This window comes from Trichechus manatus, unplaced genomic scaffold (assembly GCF_000243295.1).
Source record: "Trichechus manatus latirostris isolate Lorelei unplaced genomic scaffold, TriManLat1.0 scaffold00162, whole genome shotgun sequence".
Classification (NCBI taxonomy): domain Eukaryota; kingdom Metazoa; phylum Chordata; class Mammalia; order Sirenia; family Trichechidae; genus Trichechus; species Trichechus manatus.
This window is the reverse complement of record NW_004444098.1, coordinates 503,187-509,186: the sequence shown is the minus strand read 5'-3', so window position 1 is coordinate 509,186 and position 6,000 is coordinate 503,187. Positions and strand designations below refer to the sequence as shown.

The following is a 6,000-nucleotide window of genomic DNA, read 5'->3' as shown; positions in this document are numbered from 1 at the left end:
AGATGGGTTGTTGCACGCAACTACTCACCCATCTTGCACCCTTGACGGACATTGTTAATCAACCACAGAACTTTTTCCAAGTCTGGACTTAGCCACAAAACTTCCTAGCACAGTTATTCAGGCAGTCACTATGAATGGACTGAAGTTGAAATGTAAGATGAAACTTGCCATCCTGGGGAACAATGATCTTAATACTACCCTGGATTGAGGCAGACCATCAAGGGCCTGTGCACTCAGAACAGGAAAGCTTTGATGGTTCATAGAACTGATTTGATGCATTAGGCTTTGTGATTCTGGCAACAGTTTACATTGAGGGGATCTGTGTGTAATTCCTTGTGATACTTAGCTCACAACATCATCTTCATGAGAATCGGGATTTCTCTTGGGACTAAAAATCAAGAAAAACCTGTGCTTCTCTAAAACACACAAGCAAAGCCCTGGCTGATTTTTACCTCATGAACACTGGAAAAGTCTTAAATGATTGTTATCTCTCTTTTCTATGGCCATCCTGAAGCTTGGAGTCAAATCTCTGGCCCCCCTTTAACCAGGGCATGTTCCCTCTGTGCTCGGAAAAAAGTTCAGGATCCAACGGGACGCATTCCTCAGAGTTAATCTTCTCATTGGCTGCATCTCTTTCCTTTAAGTTCTCCTCTCCCTGAGTCCTTCAACTATTTCTTTCATCCAGTATTGTCCATATTTTGGTAAGCTGCCTCAAATCATTGGTGGAAGAAGGTGAGGGAGAGTTGTTGTCGTTGTGTGTCCTCGAGTTGATTCTGACTCACAGCAACCCATTCTGACTCACAGCAACCCTACAGAACAGAGCAGAACTTCCCCATAGGGCTTCCTAGGCTGTTATCTTTACCGGAGGGAGAAAGATGTGGCAGTCAACTTCCTTAAAGATTACAACTTAGAAAACCCTGTAGGGCAGTTCTACCTCAGTCCTATAGAGTGGCTATGAATTGGAACCCGAGGGCAATGGGTTAATCTTTAAGGGAGCAAATTGCCAGGTCTTTTCTCCTGAGGAGCCTCAGGTGGGTTCTAACTGCCAACCTTTGGGTTAGCAGCCCAGCGCTTAACCAATGCGCCACCAGGGCTCCTTGAGGTAGAGCTAACAGTGTACAAATGAGCACAGACCTTATACAGGCTGTATTTGGTCCCATTTCCTGTGAGTTTAATTTTTTCAGCCAAGAAATGACAGACAGTTGAACCATTTTATATAAATGAGGCAGGGTTCTCAGGGTCATGGGGTTCTCAGGGTCAGGATGAGCTTCATAAAAGTGTTCTGTTGAAAATTGTTCTTCTGTGTTCCTTCTAGTGGAACGCTGGGAATGTTCTCACTGTGTTCAGGCAGACATGGATGGAAGGTGGGAAGAGAAGAAAAGAGAAGGGAACTATGATCCTTAAGGTTGTATGTCAAGTTGGCTGGGCCATGATTCTCAGTGATTTGGCAGTTATGATGCAGTTTGGCAGTCATATGATGATGTGATCATTTCTCTCTCTATATATATGTATACATACATATACATATATATGTTTTATTGGTTTTGCTTCTCTAGAGAACCCAGCCTAAGACAGGAACTAATATGTGATCCTAAAATCCGTATTTTTGGCACCTGAAGAAATACAACTAGCAAATCTTACTGACATGAGAGGGAAAATTAGCTCTCTACACATGTGTAAAGGGAAAACATTCAATGAAGAATTCTTGGGCATTTATTGTGTAAAGGACTGTACTAAGTACTCTAACAGTAGTTTCCAATATTTGCTGCAGAAAATTTTCCTGCTAATTGGATCAAGGAGACCCGCACTTACCAAATCTTTTACCTTGCTTAACTCTCAGCGTTTCTCCTCCCATTCAAACACTCAGGCTGGGGCAGCTGCAGGCTGTAAGCTCCTGGAGGCTGGCCTTACTTGTCACTGGCACAGAGCACTGCATCAACATGGTTTGAACGAAGAAGTGCGTGAGTGGTTAAGGGACAGTGTCCCGCCCCCAGGAGCGCCCGTTCAGAGATTTCTGGACAGGGAAGAAAGCTGGTTACAGACTCTTCACATTTTCTTGTGGACCCAGAGCTGTAAATGGAGGAGTAAGGAGAAAACAGTAATCTCGGTGGAGGGGGCCAGAGGATCGACCAAGTGGGGGTGTTGTCAGGCCCTCGGCAGGAAGAGGCGTTGGGGGCTCGGCAAGGCCACCGGGAGGAGACAGAAGGAAGGAGAGGGGGCTGCGCACCCCGGGGGCTGCCGAGCACTGCAGGTCGGCTAAGGGGCAGAAAGAGACAAGATGAACACATCGGGCTAGACCCTGTGCACAGTGACGGAGCCCCGGCGGCCCAGCCCAGCAGCTCGGGTTCCCAGGACCAGGCCCCGCCCCTGGGGCGCGCGGCGCGTGACCAGAACGGAAAGGACCCGGTGGCCTGGGAACTGGGGCACGGCGCGGAGCTTGGAGCTTAAGCCGGAAGGAACTCAGCTACCTATGCCCAGGCGGGAACCAAACCCGCTGTCGACGAGTACATTCCAACTCGTAGCGACCCTACAGGCGGGATGGCGTAGCCAATACGAATCACAGGGAAGTGGCCTATGGCGAGCGAGAGGCGTGACCCATGGGGACTACAGGGATGTGGCCAGAACGCAGCGCAGGGGCGGGACCAGACGAGTTGGGGGAACTTGACAGGGAAGAGGCGTGGCCGGGGGAGAGATGCGGGGCCAAGCCGCAGCGCGTGGGCGTGGGCGTGGTCGCAGCGAGAGACCGGAGACGGCAGCGGGAGAGGCGGGCCCGGTTGAGAGGGGCGTGGCTACGTCGGTACGAAAGGCCGGCCGAGGGGGCGTCGCCCAGGCGGACGAAGGCGTGGCAACGATGAACACAAGGAAGGAGTCCCGGGCGTGAGGGGCGTGGTGAGGTGCGAGGGGGCGTAGCCAAGATGGCCGCGCGCAAGAGTTGCGAGTCCTGGCCGCGCTCAGGGGAAACGCTCAGGTAAAGGCTGGCTGCAGAATTTGGGCCGACCCGAGGAGGGGCGGGAGCCCCCCCCCCCGCCACGAGCACCTGTCCCACCTCTCTGGGCTCCGGACAGGGACAGCTCTTGGGCCGCGAAGATGTCCAGCGTCCCCGCGGCGCATCCCAGGGGACTGGAGGGGAGTAGACGGGGGAGCGCCGACTCCTTTCCCAGCCCTCTTCCTTCACTGTGGGGTCATCAGACGGCTGCACCCTCTTGGGATTCTTTGCACCTGAAGGGAGAACAGCTGTCGCCAGGACCTAGTGGGGAACGGGGAGCAACTGTTCTTTGGGAGGGGGCGTTGCGAGCGGTGCTTGGATGGAAATAACTCAGGAAAGTCCAGACCTGAGGTTGCAGTTCCAGAAGCCAGGTGCAGGACCTGGGGCTGACTCGGTCTGCACTGTTGATCGGCCCTGACAATGCCAGGGACCGTGGACAGAGTCTCAGCCCCAGGGCAGGGGGATGGGCGTCACAGCTGTGTTACATGGATGAATCTGAGCCTTCTCCACTTTTCTTTTTCTTATATGCCCTGCCCAGAGCTTAAAGAGAAGAATCTACAAAATGCAAACTTTGCAGGTGGCTGTGACTCTGGCATTCAGCGTGAAATGCTGCTACCCTGAGGGTGGTGGCAGCTCGTTCATATTAATCACAGTACCCTTCCCTCCCATATGTTTTTGCTGGGAAAGTTTTGAGAAATGCAGGGAGATGACGAAGATGTGTACACCTTAGTGCGATGGGACTTTGTGCTGTCTCAGCCACTGAAAACCTTGTGCTTCCCCTTCTTCCTTTCCTGATAATCTGGCCATGTCCCCTCTGCTAATTAAAAGCCATGCTAGAAGATGGAAAGGAGTGGTCAGGTTTCTCAGGGGAGAGAAGCTGTGTTCTGTAAATGAGTCAAAGATGGCCTCTGTGTATTGGCCCCTGTGTGTTGTGTATTGTACTTCTTCATAGCAAGCTGAGGCCTGTTAGCCCAAAAAATCCCACCAGCGCCAAACTCAAATTTGAACATATCAATTGTTTTAAAAAAACACCCAAGTAAGCAGATTTTTAGCCACTTAGAGCCTTCCTGCTTTACATACCCCTCGAAACTGCATACATCTGCTAGCCATGTTGTTGTTGTTAGGCGCCTGTCGTCGAGTCAGTCCCGACTCATAGCGACCCTGTGTACAACAGAACGAGACACTGCCCAGTTCTGCGCCATCCTCATAATCGTTGTTAATGCTTGAGCCCATTGTTGCAGCCACAGTGTCAGTCCATCCCGTTGAGGGTCTTCCTCTCTTTGGCTGACCCTCTACTTTACTAAGCATGATGTCCTTTTCCAGGGACTGGTCCCTCCTGATAACACGTCCAAAGTATATGAGATGAAGTCTTGCCATCCCTGCTTCCAAGGAGCGTTCTGGCTGTACTTCTTCCAAGACAGATTTTGAGTTTTTCTGGAATTCCATGGTTATTCTTTGCCAACACCATAATTCAAAGGTGTCAGTTCTTCTTTGGGTCTTCCTTATTCATTGTCCAGCTTTCACATGCATATGAGGCAATTGAAAACACCATGGCTTGGGTCAGGCATTCCTTGGTCCCCAAAGTGACATCTTGCTTTTCAACACTTTAAAGAGGTCTCTCTATTATATATATATGTATATATAAAACAAAACAAACCCGTTGCCACTGAGTCGATTCCGACTCATAGCAACACTATAGAAGAGAGCAGAACTGCCCTATATGATTTCCAAGGAGTGGCTGGTGGATTCAAACTGCTAACCTTTTGGTTAGCAGCCAGGCTCTTAACCACTGCTCCACCAGGGCTCTTTAAAGATAATATGGACTAATAAATGTCAAGAAGGTGAGTGGAAAGTGTCTTTAGCGCCCCCTCAGTATCTCTTTTTGTGCCTTCCTCCCACCCCTTCACACCCCCACCCCCAGCCCTCCTTGTGGTGGGAGAAGGCCGAGTCTGAGGCGGCACTACCACCCTGGTGTGAACAGGTTTGGGGTATGTTCCCTTCCAATAAGATGTGCGAGGTTCAGCAGGCTCCTCAGAGAAGAAATTAAGCACCTGGAAGGCAGGGATCATGCCTTGTTCATCTTTTTGTTTTTTAATATAAAGGTTTTGTTATTTAGGTAAAATTCACACAACATAAAAGTCACCACTTTAACGTGCATTTAGTACATCCTCAATGTTGTGCAGCCATCACATCTAGTTCCAGAACGTTTTCATCACCCTAAAAGGAATCCCTTGATAAAAATAATCAAAACTCACCAAAATTTGAACACAAGGTTTATTCTGTGCAGTTATTCTATATGCATATAGGGAGGCCATTTTGATTCCAGAAAAAGCAAATGGCTCAGAGAGGCTAGGTACAGTGAGGCTTATAAAGAGAAGAGGAGGGAGAAGAATAGAAGTTCAGCCATTGGCTCATCTTAACATGATTAATTGAACCCTGCCTTCCTCCTTTACTGAGATCAACTGATATCAGGTTACTTCTGGCCTGGCTGCTAATAATTTGGCCTTCCACCCACCTGCAGCCATGACACTTTTTGAGATTTAAATTAGGAGGTAATGGTTTGACAGCTATCCTTTTCTAGCAGGATAAGACAAATTTACATTGCTATAGAGCTGCTTCTGGCAGGCGTTTGCAGTTTGGGTCAGGTGTTTTATGGTTAATATTTGGTTTCCTGGGTAAGAAACACCTTAAAATGAAAGTAAGATGTCTATTATTAATTTTCCTATTCAGCACCCTGTACCTGTAAGCAGTCATTCTCCACTCTCCCCTTCCCCCAGCCCTAAGCAAACACTAGTTGACTTTCTCTCTATGGATTTGCCTCTCCTGGACATTTCATAGACATGCAGTCATGCAATATGTGGTTTTTTGTGTTTATGTTTAGTTTCTTTCACTCAGCATCATGTTGTTGTTTTTTTTTATTTTATTGTACTTCAGGTGAAGGCTTACAGAACAAATAGTTTCTCATGAAACAGTAGTACACATGTTGTTTTATGACATTGGTTAACAACCCCACA

At 48.7% G+C, this 6,000-nt stretch overlaps 1 long non-coding RNA gene across 1 annotated transcript in view; it reads left to right on the top strand.

The window, feature by feature from the left end:
• The first annotated feature begins 2,896 nt into the window (after window positions 1-2,896).
• Window positions 2,897-6,000, top strand: part of LOC111822339 (uncharacterized) — an 18,934-nt gene continuing 15,830 nt past the window's right edge. The window contains exon 1 of the long non-coding RNA XR_002825616.1: window positions 2,897-2,968. This is a non-coding gene — a long non-coding RNA (uncharacterized LOC111822339). The remainder of the gene's footprint in view (window positions 2,969-6,000) is intronic.